The sequence below is a fragment of the Sitophilus oryzae genome, unplaced genomic scaffold (assembly GCF_002938485.1).
Source record: "Sitophilus oryzae breed Bouriz unplaced genomic scaffold, Soryzae_2.0 scaffold_179_pilon_pilon, whole genome shotgun sequence".
Classification (NCBI taxonomy): Eukaryota; Metazoa; Arthropoda; class Insecta; order Coleoptera; family Curculionidae; genus Sitophilus; species Sitophilus oryzae.
In genome coordinates, this window is record NW_022146501.1 from 2,762,435 (window position 1) to 2,777,036 (window position 14,602).

The following is a 14,602-nucleotide window of genomic DNA, read 5'->3' on the forward strand; positions in this document are numbered from 1 at the left end:
ATTTCAATAATAAAATTTGTAAATTTCTCTTCATAAAATGAAAGTCTTCTGGTAGATTTTAGCAATAACAACGTTCAGCAAAATTACAAATTGTATATTTACAATTTAACTAATCCAGGATACGTGTAATGCCCACATTAACTAGTAACAGCGTGCATTTCGATCTATGTGAACACATTAAGCAAATCCGTAAATGTGTATATAAGCCAGTCATCAGTCTATAAGTACATTTGTAGGGTATTTTAGCAGTGAATATGTTAAGCTAGGAAAATTATTATTTGCTATCAAATCAATGGCAAATAAAATCTAGCTACTGATTATTTATCGTTATACTAGATACTTCTGCTTTGAGTTTAACATTTTTATTGGCAAAATAATTTCATGTGCGCATATCTAGTTTCGCAATATACTCGCAACTTAAAATGCTTGCACTTTCCTAAATTTTAAAAGTATCATTTTTGAAATCAATTTGGGGAGAGCTTATATCTGTCACAGATGCAAAAAGGAAACATGATTTTCCAGGCCGATTCAATATAAAAATATCTTAAAAGATAAAAATAAATTTTCCAGCAATTTGCTGTATGTAAAGATTTTGAAGGAATATATCCTTGTATAGGTAACATATTGTAGATGCTTCTATTTTGACGCTTGATAAAAAATTATTTTTTTATATTTGTAGGTGTAAGTTAAGAGAATGTGTATGGAAAAGCACATTTTTAGAGTTGCTCCCCTCAACAATAACAAAAATCAAAATAAATTCTTTGCGCTCCTATGCAAGGTTGTTCACCACATACGACACGGAGTATTGTAGCTAAACGATGAGATTTTTACAAATTGTAAGTTTGGGGTTCATTGAAGGACTATTAGAGCTACAATTTAAAAATATTTTTACAAGATACAGAGTGTCCCAAATAAATAAAAAATATGAAAGTTGTATTTTTTTAAATGGATCCAAACCAAACCAAACACCCTGTATATTATTACATTTTTAGTTTCTACGATTAAAATAAAGGTAAATTTGATTAAGGTTTATTATACTTAAACCTTTTTAAAAATACTTAAACCGTTTTTAAAATATTTTCAATTTTGTGAAATTGCAGTAAAAATTTTAAAGCTTCATTTCTCCAAGGGTATCAATGTTTTTAATACGAAATATTTAATGAAGTTTATTTATTGATCAGTTATTGTGTTGCAATAATAAAAATAATACTACCTTATACAGAGTGTCTAAAAATTTATTTTAAATAATTACTAGCTTCAAACGGCAATAACTTCTTTAATTTAAATGGAATGCCCTATATATTTTAGGAGAATCAGATGCACAATTAAATTGTCTATCAAATTTACCTATCCCTTCAAGTTTTCGTAGAAAATGCATTTTCTTATAATTTAGACCTCATTTATCAATATATCCATGGAATATTGACATTTTAGATTGTTTTTAAAGCAACAAATGTACAAAATGTACAGACTAGTAATATTATCGTTTTTAGCAAAACGATAATATTACTAGCTATTAATATTATCGTTTTTAGCAAAGCAGTAATATTATCGTTTTTAGCAAAACGATAATATTACTAGCCCTTTTGTATGCAAAAAGAAAACTATTTAAATCTTTATAAAAGAGTATACCATTAATTAAATATAACACCATTATTTCCGCCCATATACTAATTAATTACATACTTAATTGTGTTCGTTAATAAATTAATAAATAAATGTGGATTTGAGTCAGAAATCAATATAATAATAAGTTATCAAATTAAAGTCTCTGTTGTTATAAATAAGCATTTATTAAAAAATGAAATATCATTTTTAAGGTGTTACTTTTTATCACACTGTCTAATGCCCATACAAAATTCAGTTTTTTAGTATTTGGAGCAATTATCAGGCAATCAACGCAAACAGTCAGTTAATGTAGTTTGAATACTGGAATCATATTAATTGATCCTCTTTAACAAATATTTAAACAGTTTTTTTTTTTTTTTTTAATGAAATAAACGAATTATATCGACAATATTAGTATCTGTACTCTTTAAAAATTTGGTACATCTTTAAAAATAATCTAAAATGTCAATAGTCCATGGGTATATTGATAAATAAGTTCTAAATTACAAGAAAATGCATTTTCTACGGAAACTTAAAGAGATACGTAAAAAATTGTATAACATAATTTGATAGACAATTAAATTGCGCATCTGATTCTCGTAAAATATACAGGGTGTTCCATTTAAATTAAACAAGTTATTGCCGTTTGAAGCTAATAATTATTTAAAATAAATTTTTAGACACTCTGTATAAGGTAGTATTATTTTTATTATTGCAACACAATAACTGATCAGTAAATAAACTTCAGTAAATATTTAGTATTAAAAACTTTGATACCCTTGGAGAAATGAAGCCTTAAAATTTTACTGCAATTTCACATAATTGAAAATATTTCAAAAAAACGGTAAGGTTTAAGTATAATAAACCTTAATCAAATTTACCTTTATTTTAATCGTAGAAACTAAAAATGTAATAATATACAGGGTGTTCCATTTAAAAAAATACAACTTTGATATTTTTTACTTATTTGGGACACTCTGTATCTTGTAAAATTATTTTTAAATTGTACCTCTAATACTCCTTCATCGAACCCAAAACTTACAATTTGTAAAAATCTCATCGTTTAGCTACAATACTCCGTGTCGTTTGTGGTGAACAACCCTGTATATGTTGGAGGCAGATGCCGAATTCGGCCTATGTCCGAAATAATCAGACATATGGCAATTATAATTAAATATACCTACCTATATCCACAAAGTTACGAGGAAGAGTTTTGATTGCATTGGTTTCAACTTCTACGCGGAGGGTGTTAATCTATTATTGTTATATTATACCAAAAAAAATTAACCCCCTCCGCAAAGAAGTTATATAAAGACTATTTATAACCACGAAGTTGCACGCATCTGGCAAGTTTAGTATGGACAAATCGCCGTATGTCTAATTATTCCGGACATAGGCCGAATGCGGCATCTGCCTCCAACATAATTAATAAGAAAAACATCGTCGAATATATTTTTCAAAAGTCTAAAAACATAATAATCCAAGCAACTGGTAACTTAAAAAGAAGCCTTTAATACTTAAACCAATAAAAATAGGAATTTTATTTAATTATGCATTTTTTATATTAAAGGTATCGTTTGAGAAATATTTATTCCCCCAAAAAAATATTGATTCAACCAAAAAAAGCTCCATATCAAGTTTCTTAGGTGATATTTCGATACATTCCTTTTTTTATTTATTATTTAAAATTTTGTTACATTTAAAACTGTATTTATTTACGATTATATTATAAATTTTCTCAGCTTTCTTTTCATTTCTTATTTCACAATATAATAATTAGGTTTTTTTTAGTAATTTTTTTTAACTTACATAAAAAATAATAGACAGCTAAAACCAATCCACCTTGTGCAGGAAACTAAAATGCACTGTGAATATTTTTTTCTAATGACGCAAAAATAATCTTTACCGATTAAATGTTGTCATTTGTCGAGTGGAGGAGGGTATGTATACGATTTAGGATAACATCTCAAAAACCCACTTATAAGTATGTGAATTAATTATTCAATAAATTGCCAAAACAAAAATCTTATATAAGGAACGCGTCAAAATACGTATAATGTTCCTAATATGTCATTAATACATCAATAATAAGTGTTTTTGATATCTATAAGTATCTAATGTCGTTACTTTGCAATTACTTAAGTTTTTTTTAATGCATAATCGAAATTATTATTTATATTTGACGTTGTTTATAGTTTTATAGTATGAAAGCCCAAAATGGTAAATGGGCATTTACTCAAGCGAAGTGGGAAACTATTTTATTGGTAGTGGCAACAGTGTCTGTCGGCCTTGAGTAAATCGACCGCAGCGCTGTATACGGCAGAAATCAGAAATGTTCGCTATGTATATCACGCCGCAGTCCCGGTTACAGTTCATGTAGATCGCATTAAAATAATATTGAAATCGTGGCTTTGTCATAATATATAAGTATTTTGTTTTTTTGCTAGTGCAGTTATTGAAACTATAGAACAACAACAATATTGAAACTATAGAACACTCAGGTACGAGGTTTGTGTGATGTAACGCTGTTTCAGGTAGTAAAAATTAATGAAAAAGAATTCCAACTAGGCAACGTGTTGTGTTGTGAATTTCAAATGTTGATAAAATTGCCAAAAAAATGTTAACGCGTAAGGAGAGCGTAATTAGGGCGTTGTTGGGTGCAATAACATTCAATAACTCAACTTTCCCGGATATCCAACTCTCCCGAAACAACATTTTATAGCTTTATAGTTTCTCACACAGATTTAATCAAAAGCAAAAATGGGTTCAAGCATTCTAAAATTATAATTATGTACCTTTAAAAAGATTTGTTATAGCCGAAATAGCCCAAATTATAACCCCACTAGCAAAACAGGTGCTTGCTCAGTGGCGGATACAGAGGGGGGACCATGGTGCCCGGGCCCCCCCTAAAATCTATAAATTCGGTCAAATATTAGGCTTTTGGCTTAAAAATGGCGCCATAAAAAACATATTCTACATTACTTTTTATTTTTGCCCCCCCCCCCCTAAAATAAATTCCTGTATCCGCCCCTGCTCGCTACAGTAGTTGAACTCATCTAGAAAATTTATTTAGCTGGAATAATAAATTATAATACAAGTCAGGCCTTCTGAAGGTATCAAAATGTTTACTCTTTTATTTTTATTTCTTGAATTTTCACAATTTATACTGCCTAACATTTTTAGAATAATTATATAATAAATTTTTCGTATACTTGTTATTTAAACTCGTGTATTTCTATATATCAATAATTATTGTTTACGATATTCTCCGATAGTGGCAGCACCGGCGGAGAATTCATCAAGCCTATACATTTACTTCACTCGTATTACTAATTACTAGCACTGAATATTAGCTAATAATCTGTGTTACTAGAGCTAATTATTAACAAATTACCATTTTCAGTATTTAAATTACATGGATTAGCTACGGCAGTAGCATCTTTATACACAAATAAAAGAAATTTCTAAAATAGATTTTTTCCATTTTCAGAATGCGAAATTGAAATATTCTTTCCAATTAAACTCAGAAAGGAAAACGATTATTTTTTTATTTCTTTCCGTGGAAGCCTTTTTAATTGGCACAGCATGAAATATATTCCACTAAAAAATAAAGCATTATGGGGAAAGATATTTTTAAAGGTTTTGTTTTTTAAACTCAACTAACTGATTTTATTAACAAATAGAAAAATTATGAGTATATTTAATATTTTAATTGATATGTGATTTCTTTAGATGAGAGAACATTTTATACGAAGATATATTAAAATAAAAAATATGATAAACAATATATAAACCACATCAAAAATACATTAATAAAAAACGACTATATATCCGCCATCTTTTATTAACAAAACATTAAACGAAATACAAACCCCCAACCATAGGCAGAACACACAATAATAACAATACACAATATATACAACTTACAATTCCACACACACGGGGCGTTTCGGAAAAAATAAGAAGGATAGGAAAACAATATAACATACGAACATCCTTCAAAACACAAAATACACTTAAATCCATGTTAACGCACACTAAACAATGAACACTGGACAAAAAAAACAAAAAATGTAATATACAAAATACCATGTGAATGAGATAAATTTTATATTGGTGAAATATCTAGACCCTTAACTGTTGGAATTAAAGAACATAAAAATTGTTTAGAAAAGGACGATTTTCACAAATCTAAGATTTGTCATCCTTCATGGGACAGAGTAGATTTTTTAACAACGCCAAAATTATAATGAAAGAAGCGATAGCCTCTAAAATAAAAATAAAAGAGGCTTTTTTAATACAATTTAATAAAAAGAAATGTATTGTTCATGCATCTGTAGATGTCAGTAGTGTATGGCAATCACTTATTTGATTTTAAAGAGAATAACATAAAAACATAACATACGTAAAAACTAAAAACAAATTAAAAATAATCATACAGTAAGTTTGAAGCTTTTTGGTTTTACCTTATTAAGTAATTGTTATCAGGTAGTAATTGTTAATTTTGAGGTTTAACTTGGGTATAATATAATTTTGACAGAACGTCAACGGTTTTTATAGACGTCTCTGTTGAAAAAAACTCAAGTGTTTTTTTGGAGTTGTATTCGGATATTTTAAATAGTTTTTTTCTTTGTTCTTTCTGTTTTTTTTGCTTCCGACTTACCGAAACGTTAAGTATTATTTTGTCCGTTAGGCAAATTTGTTTATTAGTAGACCACTGCTGACAAATAATTGGTCTCCGTTGGATTAACGCAGCAGTGTTTACAAAAAATAACTATTTTATTTTGTAGATTTTCTTACAGTACAAGTGCCGGAATACCTATTGAACTTTATAGATCAAATAAACTACTCATAACAATAATTATCGCATATTTGAATAGAAGAAATTATTAAATATTTATAAATGAAGCATGAATTTTTCTGCCTTTCTTTTGAGTGAGTTTTTTTAGGATAATTAGGGTACGCACTGACATATAATTTTTAGTCGCCCGACTATTTAGTTGCAATAGTAAAAATACATTCTTATGGAGCCAATCGGCCCAATATTTGATTGCATTGCTTAGCCTTAGGTTATGCGCTGAGAGGCAATTTTTAATTGGCCGACTATTTAGTTGCATATTTGTAACCAATATATCCCTAGGGAGCCGCGCTCACATGCAGTCAAATAGTCGGCCGATCGGCTCCATAAGTATGTATTGTTTTCACTTTTGCAACAAAATAGTCGGCCGCTTAAAAATTACAAGTCAACACGTAGGCTTATTGTTTCGAATTTCCCTTCACAGTATTCAAACTATTTAAAACCGTAAGTCAGGAAATTCAAAGTGTCCTGTTTTTAAAATTAATATTTTTGTGTTAGAAAATCTGAGATAATTGTTTTTAGTAGTTTAATTTAGCTATAAATTGATTGAAAATCATCAAAATCGATCTGCTAGAATCAAATATAATAAACTGTAAAACACATAAAACTCTTAAGAAAAAAAAACAACTTTATTATAACGCTGCCCTCTAAATGCTAAAGTTCTTCAAATTCGACCTCAGTTTACTAAAAACTTATTATTTCCACCAATAACACGACACGTGTACTCGGAATCTTAACTAAGCTTAAATAGGAAATAAAATATACGACCTTTTCGCAATTAGAATTTTAACCATCTCTAATCTCTTCCACGTTCGTGTTCGTCCTAATGTGTTAAATGGCTGAAATGCCCTTTTTCCTCGTTCATATTCCGAATCTATTTTGATTTATAGATAGATTAGGGACTATAGGGACTGCCTAGTCGGTAGTTTTGTGGATTTGTAAAAGGCCAATAAGCCCTGTACAATGCTCTTTTCCAGAGAGAATGAAAGGGTTTTAAAAAAAGAGTTTCCTTTTTTTATGTCTTTCGGTAGGTACACGATATTCGAATCAAGCTTGCTGGTTCGTTTTAGTTGGGGTGGAGTAAAAAGGTTTTGTGGAAAAATACAAAAAAAAAATACTGCGCTGTAAATTTCAATGAATAAACGAGAATTTTTTTTTGAAAACGCAGTAAACTACTTTTCAATGTTTTCATTATCTATTTGTCACTTTTTTTGCAATCTCAGACACTTTGCTATTTGACAAAAATTGCTTGGTCCTTTCGTTGATTTTTTTTCAAACTATTCGGAAAATCGGTTTAGCTTATTTTATAATATGTACAGGGTGGCCCATCGAAAACGTTCCGCAAGGCATAACGGCCAGGGTAATTTTTTTTTCAGAAAATTCAAAAACACGTCAATTTTGTTTGTGAGGGGGTCAACTTTTGCTCCAAAAATTATTGCAAAAGGGGGGTCAAGTGGTACCGCAATGAAAAGGGCTTTATATTCTCTATACTTTCCGGCTTCGTTTTTGAAAATCGGTCGAGTCATTGAGATAATATGAAGGATTGAAATTTGAAAAGTTTATTTAAACATTTATCAGAGTAAATGATAAGGATAAATTCCTTCGGCCAATTTGCTGTTTTTTCTTGTTATTGCTAGATGTTTATGCATTTTTTCACTTGCCACAAGTTTGAACGATCAGGTGCGGTAGTTGCTAGATAGCTGTTCTGTGACTTATGCGTTGAAATTCTTCTCAATATCGTTAAATTTTTTAACAATTACTATGATGAACTCACTTGCAGAAAAAGTGGAAATAATCGAACTTTATTTTAAAAATAATGAATGTGGCAATCGGGTTGCGCAGATATTCAATAAACAACCTGACAACTAGCGATGGGAACTATCGAATGAATTAGACTATCGAATGATTACTGAATGAATGATTTCAACTATCGAATGGTTTTACTAGTATACCTACTTTACAATACTAGTATACCTACTTTACAATATGTATACTAAAGCATATGTGACAACCTCGCCGTGGGACTAAATGGTTATCGTTGCGCCACGACTATCGAATGCTTTTGATTAGTAGTGGGAACTATCGAATGAATACTATCGAAACATTCGATAGTTGCAATTCATTCGAATAATTCGATAGCTAGTAAGAAAACATTCGTCGAAAACTATTCGAATAAAAATTATCGAATAGATGCGTCATCTGCCTTGAAATATTGCATTCTAGTAATTCGGCAGCAAAAACCATTTATTTATAAAATTCATTCATTTATAAAATTCATTTATAAAATTCATTGTCAGTGACAACCACCTTTATGGCAAAATTGTTCGCGAATTAGTAGCAAAATTTCGCGAAACTGGTTCCGTTATGAATAAAAAGGGGCAGAGTGAAAATCCTGTAGTAAATGAAGCTATGGAGGTATTCGTATTGGACCAAGTTGCCATGGATACTACACTGAGTACAAGAAAATTAGCCAATGACACCGGCGTGAATCGTACAAGTGTCCAAAGGATAATAAAAAAAACGCCACCCGTACAAAAGTTCCACACGTAAAAAATTCAGTTGGTACAAGAACTCAACGAAGACAATTTTGATCGTCGCATACAATTTTGCGAAATGGCGAATGATAATAATTTCCTCTTTAATGTGTGTTTTTGGGATGAGTGTACTTTTTTTTGAACGGTGTAGTTAATCGGCACAACTGTCGGTACTGGGCTGAAGACAACCCCAGGGTTTTTCAGGAGGTGCACACACAAAAACCCTCAGAAATTGAACGTGTGGGCTGGTATTTTTGTAAATTCTATTGTGGATCAGTTTAACGATATTGAGAAGAACTTCAACGCACAAGTAACAGAACAGCTATCTAGCAACGACCGCACCTGATCGTGCAACCTTGTGGCGAGTGAAAAAATGCGTAAACATCTAGAAATAATAAGAAAAAACCTTAAATTGGTCGAAGGAATTTATCCTTATCATTTACTCTGATAAATGTTTAAATAAACTTTTCAAATTTCAATCCTTCATATTTTCTCAATGACTCGACCGATTTTCAAAAACGAGGCGGGGAAATATAGAGACTAGAAAGCTCTTTTCATTGCGGCGCCACTTGACCCCCCTTCCCATTTGAAAAAAGTTGGGGGATGACGCCCCCGCTCAGAGGGTTGAAGATTTCGCAATCATTTTTCGGGCAAAAGTTGTCCCCCTCACAAACAAAATTGAAGTGTTTTTGGATTTTTTGAAAAAAAGAATACCCTAGCCGTTATGCCTTGCGGAAAGTTTTCCATGAGCCACCCTGTATGTTAAAAACTACTAAATCTAGAATGCCACTTTTTTTAAAGGAGAAAACATTCGACCAATGTGTACTACCAGTCATGACCTATGCATGCGAAACCTGGACACTTAAAACGGACATTAAAAAGAAACTGCGGGTTGCACAACGCTCAATGGAACGAAATATGCTGGAAATAGCCATCAAAGAATAGAGTGAATACGACAAAAGAGTCAGGTAATAGATGTCATCCTGTGTCATCCACAGAATCAAATCACTCAAGTGGCAATGAACAAGACACCTGGCAAGAAAGACGAACAATAGATGTATCACAAAAATTACAGCATGAAATCCACGAGGAATTAAGAGATGATGATATCGCATGATATTATGAAATTAGCAGGGATATATTAAAAGGGGGAGGGGTAATCACTGCGACCTTAAAGATCTATTGTGCCTTGAGTCATCACACAATCTATAACCCATCAGCAGGGATAACTTGGACCCACATAGTCAACAATAGACAAAAATGGACCCAACTACGATGAGCGTATCTAAATATGTGAGAGAGGCTAGACCATAATTTGTAATGGTCGGATAAGCTGAAAATGACGATTCTTTAAAGGTGTACTGTTAAAAAACAGCTTTATTTTTGAGATTTAGACTTTTTGTTCCAGAGATATTCTTTGTTAAAAGTTTTGGAAACGGAAAAAAATACATTTCTTTTGTTGTTTGTTTGCAAATTAGTGAAGGTCCATTATAAAGCTATCATAGAATGGTTTGTGTGAGTGTATTCTACGTATAATTATCAATCGTCACGAACATTTTAGTTGCATTCTGAGACATTTTGATTTTTGACAAATCTGTCAGGGTCCGTATTCTGTAACTTTGAAAACCCTAAGCGTTTTTAGACGCTCAGCGTATATGACGTTAATTTTCGCTGAGCGCGCACTTAATTAACGATTTCGGTATTCTCGTCTGACGCGCTTAGCGTCTTTACTGATTGCGCTGAGCGCTTTGAAAACGGTCGCCTTAAAGGATCGTTTTGCTTGTCGAACTGTCAGTGAAAATCGAAAAAATTGTGATTTTGTGCGTTATCTTGCTCTTTAGTGGAAATTACTACTTCTTTTATAAATTCTATATTCAATAAGTAATTGATAATTTACGACTTGGCAGCTATAAATATTGTTCAAAACATTGAAAATGCTGAGAAGCGTCTTCAACACTTCCCTCGTATAATAAGAATAATGACATATCCATAGAAAAACAGCTTGACATAACTCAGCAATAGGTTATGAAATTCACGTAACATTGGCATTTTTCATTGTTACATCCGTCAGTTATCAACTTTTGACTATTAGCTACATTCTTCTTCTTTACGTGCCGTCTCTTTCGTGGAGGTTGGCGATCACATTGGCAAAATCTTCACGATTCTCGGCTTTCCTTATAAGTTCTTCAAAAGTTAGGTGAGTCCAGTTTCTGATGTTTCTCAACCAAGATAGTTTCTTCCTGCCGAGACCTCTCTTTCCTTCAATCTTACCCTTAACTATCAATTTGTGGTATTTTTCATTTCTCAATATATGCCCTAAGTATGATGTTTTTCTTATTTTTATTATATTGAACAATTCTCTCTCTCTGCCTATTCTGTTGTAGACTTCGGTATTTGTGATATGGGCTGTCCATGGAATTTTAAGCATTCTTCGATATATCCATGTTTCGAACGATTCGAGGCGATTCATCTCTTGAACTTTCAGTGTCCATGTTTCTGCTCCGTATAATAGGATTGACCAAACATAACACTTAACGAGCCTAGTTCTCAACTCTAGGTCCAATCTGGGGTTCTGGAAGACGTTCTTCATTTTTAAAAATCCATTTCTCGCTTGTTCTATTCTGGTTTTTATTTCCACGTCGTTGTTCAAGGTGTTAACTATCCAGGACCCCAAATATTTGAACTTGTAGACCTGTTCTAAGGTATTGCTCTCTATTTTAATAGGAATTGGTACATTTTGGTTCTTTCCAAATATCATGACTTTAGTTTTAAGAGAATTGATCTTCATCCCGTATTTCTTACAGGAGCCTTCAAGTCGTTCCACTAAACTCTGGAAACCAGTATCAGAATCGGCAATAAGAACTGTGTCATCGGCAAATCTAATGTTGTTAATGACTTCGCCGTTGACTTTAATACCGCAATATGTTGAAGAGAAAGCTTCCCGAAAAATCGCTTCAGAATAAACATTAAATAACGAAGGAGACAGCACACATCCCTGTCTTACTCCTCTCTGTATATTGACTGGATTGGAATTGTCATTTTCAATTTTAATGTGGGCTGTTTGTTGCCAATATATATTTTTCAGAAGTGTTATATCTTTGCTGTCAACTCCCAACTCATACAACATTTCCTTAAGTCTCGTATGTTTGACTCTATCGAATGCTTTTTCGAAATCTACGAAACACACATACATTGGTTTTTGTTGGTCTGTACACTTCTGTGCCATCAATTGTAAACAGAATAAGGCCTCTCGTGTTCCCAAACCACTCTTAAACCCAAACTGTTCATAGCCGCTTTCTTGCTCACACTTCTTATATAAATTCTGTTATGTATTATTTTAAGTAACACTTTCAGTGCGTGACTCATTAAACTAATAAGTCTGTAGTCACTGAAATGTCGAGCTGATGGTTTTTTCGGGAGCGGTACAAAAGTTGAGTGGAGCCAGTCATCAGGTACTTTTCCTCTATCATAGATCTTGTTAAAAAGCCTAGTCAGTATATCTACGTTCTTTTCTGATCAGTGATAACACATATGCTCAAAAAAATAAGACTTTAACACCCTGTAGCTACGAAACAAAACAGAATCGGACCTATGTTGACATAAAAAATAAGTAACGAGAGATGACACACGTTTTTTGAACACTCTGTTTAATCCACTTCAAATTTTAATCGATAATTTAAAAAATGTCAAGTGTATATTAAGTTTTTTTTTAGATTTGGATTGCTTAATTCTCGTTTTAACTAGATATAACTGAAAAAATACTGGCTGTCACTAAATGTATACTATCTAGTACAAATATACAAAAAGTTTTATTTGTTATAACCGAATACTTCAATAAATTATTTTGCATTTATTATACAGGGTGAGTCTTTAATAAGTGCAAATATTTTAGGGTAGTATATTTCGAACCCAGAAAATTTTTTTTTTGGAAATTTGGAATTTTTGGAACAAAATTTTGGAATTTCCTTAGTTTTTAGTTAAAAAAAAACATATTTTTTTAATAATATGTTTTTTACAACATGGGTAGTAGATTAAATTCACAAGGAGGAAAACCCAGAAAATATACAGTGGTCTCAAAATTTAAGCAAAAATCATTTTTTGGAAATTTTCAATTTTTATTTTTTGAACATTTGGAATTTTTTGAAAAAAGTTTTTTAGTTTTTAGTTAAAAAACATCATTTCTTGATAATATGAAAATATAGGTAGTAGCTTAAGAAATATGGTAACATGAAAGAAAATCCAGAAAAGATCCAGTGGTTCTCAAAATTTTAGCAAAAAATATTTTTTTTTTGGAAATTTTCAAAGTAAAATAACTCGGTTATTATGGACTTTAAAAAACGGTAAAGAGAAAAAATGTTTCTTTTGATCAGATATACCACCACTTTACCATTAATACATAATGTAACAAACTTTAATAGCCGTAAAAAAACTCATCCCAACTTTATTAGAATAGTTTGAACGGGAAACCCCAGAAAATATACATTGGTTTTCAAAATTTAAGCAAAAAAAATTTCAAAGTAAAATATATCTCGGTTGTTTTGGACTAATTTGAAAAACGGTAAAGAGAAAATACATATGTTTCTTTTATCGAGAGCCCTGAAAAGCCCTGAAAATATTTACACTTATTTAAGACTCATCCTGTATAATAAGAATATTTTATAAACTACTTGTAGAAGATGTGACACTTTAATATGTCTGTGATAAATGATGAATTGTTTATAATCAGTTGTTCAAAAGCACACTTATACTCAAATAATAAAAATAGACAAACTTAACAAAAAATACTTACTACCCCCGATATACAAACCTGTCTTACCTGACAGGCAAAACGTAGAAAGGACTGTATATTACAATTAACTTAAACCTTTGAAATATAAACGATCAATCAGGAGAAAATCCCTTACAAATTTTAACACACAAATTCATTTAATTATTGTATTCAAGGACTTTCTAGAAATAATGTTTCACACTTACCTTGTTTCCTAAACCACTATTTCTTTGTTTTCATTAAAAACAAACTGGATGGAGCACTATCAATTATTCTGTCATAATCTCGATCAGGTTCGGATTGAAAACAATAGCTTCTTTTTGATTAATGGCGCAAAAACCACACAAACTACTTTAACAAAATCGGGAAAGAGAACAAAAACGATTGTAAAGGAAACAACAGATAAAGAACAATCAGTTGTTGAAGCGGAAAATATTCTGAACGGAATAACGTAATTTTAGTCGTCCAGCTGTAACCTCACTGTCAAGGGTACGTAAGTGTGGTATAGTATTTTTACTTGAGGTTTACATTTTTTCTTTGTCGAGGATGGTGAAGAATACATGATTATGTTTTTTATTAATCTCGTATTTTACCGGTGCTGTACGATAAGTAACCCAAGTAGCATTTTCGGATACATTTTAGGTAATGTTTCTAATAATCGTGTCGATTTCTTGACACAAAATGGAAACGGTATGCCACAAATAGGAAACATTTTCGAAACCTGTATATTTTATATAGCTTTATATTGTGCTGGCACTAGCCGTTCCCTGATATGTTTCGATGCGGAGCCAACACTTTTAGAGGAAGTGTTTCGAAACATTGTGTTCAAGATAT

The 14,602-nt window shown here is 31.4% G+C and overlaps 1 protein-coding gene across 2 annotated transcripts in view; it reads right to left on the reverse strand.

Moving 5' to 3' along the window:
• The window catches only part of LOC115882688 (neutral ceramidase), a 120,213-nt gene extending 105,970 nt beyond the window's left edge, over window positions 1-14,243 (reverse strand). The window contains exon 1 of one of the 2 annotated variants that reach the window (XM_030900892.1): window positions 13,975-14,243. The gene's annotated coding sequence lies outside the window, so the exon portion shown is untranslated. Of the gene's footprint in view, window positions 1-3,417; window positions 3,539-13,974 lie in introns of those variants that run through there. The other variant, XM_030900893.1, reaches the window with a different exon arrangement.
• Window positions 14,244-14,602: the final 359 nt, after the last annotated feature.